We start from the raw sequence: 2,089 nt of genomic DNA on the forward strand, positions 1-2,089 counted from the left end.
CATGCACACTTTCTAAAACAGAAAACAAAGTAGAGAAATCCTTTATTTTATCATTTTATTTTTTTAGATAGGTCTCATATAGCTTCGAGTGGCCTTGAACTATTTAGCTAAAGATAATCTTCAACTTTTGATCCTTTCTCTGCCTCTACAATACTGGGGTCGCAGGCATGGACCACCATGCCACTTTATGCAATGCTAGAAATCTAGCCGAGGAAACCACACACAATGATGAAGGACTCTACATCTCCAGCCCCAGGACCCTATTGTTAGTAGAGAAATTTCCAAGCAGAAATCCTTTATTCCTCACTCCTGCATTCTCTCAGAAGCCCTGGGGTCCTCGTGAAGAGACGCGTGGCAGCCATGTCCAGCCTGGTGTCCTCAGAGTCACCTTCTGAGCCCCAGGACAGTCCACACTCAGGAGCCTGCCCAGTGCTTGGACTGCAGAGAAGAAGAACCTTACAGCATGCGTCAGGAAGGAGAGAGGAGCAGCTGTACATTACAGTGCAGAGGTGGAGAGGCCGCCCCACCCGAATCCTAACGTGATCTGACACTAACACATCTGGAGAGCCTAATTAATAGCTAACCAGCTCACACTGGGGAAAAGTAGAATTTTCCATCAGACTGGCTAACACTATCTGATGCCAGTGAGCTATAATGAAGCTGAAAACTCAAGAGAGTGTAGGGAAGGAAGGCTAAGTGGGAAGGGGCAGGGGGCATATGGCACAACACAATATTAGCATCCTGATGGCGCACATCACTAAAAGGCATCAGCCGACATCTTTGAAACCCAAAATTCATGAAAGCATGGCGTTCTCTGCCTTGATGGAACCACTCCATGTGAGAAAAATAGCACAGACCACGGAGAGCAACCGCCCTCAAATTCACTTCCAAGAAACCTTTCCAAGGCCTTGGATGTAAACAGCTGGACCATCATTCAAGACCCATCTGCTCAGCCCTCTGGAAACAAGACTCCTCGGGAGAAATGTTCCCCTGCGCCATGGACAGGATGCAGTGTTCTGGACCTCATTTATTTTCCATATAAACAGCCCTTTTTGAGAACTGTGTGCTTAGTATACACTACTGACAAACGCCAAGGTGGCATTGTTTCCATCCCAGAAGGGTTCTAACAGTGCAAAGGAAGTTCAGGATAACAAGCTCCTAATAGAGGCTGGAGTGAAGGCTTGGCAATCAGGAGAACGGGCTGCTCTTGCGAGGACCTGGGTTTGGTTCCCACTGCCCACAGGCAGTTCATAACCACCTGTAATTCCAGTTCCAGGGGGTTCTGAAGTCCCTTTCCAGACTCTGCAGGAACTGTATACACATGGAACACATGCATACATGCAAGCAAACACTAATACACATAAAACAAAATTTAAAAGAAAAAAAAACTCATAATAAAATGTCCTCTGCTTCCAAGTCCTAAATGCAAGCAATGAAAAAGGGTGCTGTAAAAACATCATTAAATTCTATTTTAAGGACCTGGAGTCAGGGGAAGAGGCTGTATTAAACCAAATGGGAACAATAAAACCCAGTGGGTTGGACAGCATAAGCTGGCGATGCATCTGTACAAAGAAGCCAGGCTGTATGGTTTCCTAAGTTCTGTCTTCGTGGGAGAAAGCAGCATAGTGGCCAAAAGCCTAGAATGCACGTCAAGGGCAAAGGCTTGAAAGGAGGGAGACAATCTTTACGTGGTGACTTTGACTCCGTCTTCAGAGCCCTCAGGCTTGCGGACCAGGTCCCACCTGGAGGCACTAAGCACACACGTGTTCTGACAAACAGCGATGCCGGGGACATTTTCCGCCCCTCTCCACCTTCTCCCCTGCCCCCCCCCTTGTACTTCCCTTCTCCCTTTCTATACTAATTAAATATGATTTAGCCTGAGCTGCTTTAGGTAGAGATCAGTGAGCCTTCCGTCACTGCGATAAAACATCAAGATCAAGATCAACCTGAGGAAGGAAGGAAGGAAGGAAGGGAGGGAGGAAGGAAGGAAGGAAGGAAGGAAGGAAGGAAGGAAGGAAGGAAGGAAGGAAGGGTCTGTTGCAGCTCATGGTCACAGCTGCCACGCAGGGAAGTAGGGCAGGGGCTCAAA

This window comes from Microtus ochrogaster, linkage group LG9 (genome assembly GCF_000317375.1).
Source record: "Microtus ochrogaster isolate Prairie Vole_2 linkage group LG9, MicOch1.0, whole genome shotgun sequence".
In the NCBI taxonomy this organism is placed as follows: Eukaryota; Metazoa; Chordata; class Mammalia; order Rodentia; family Cricetidae; genus Microtus; species Microtus ochrogaster.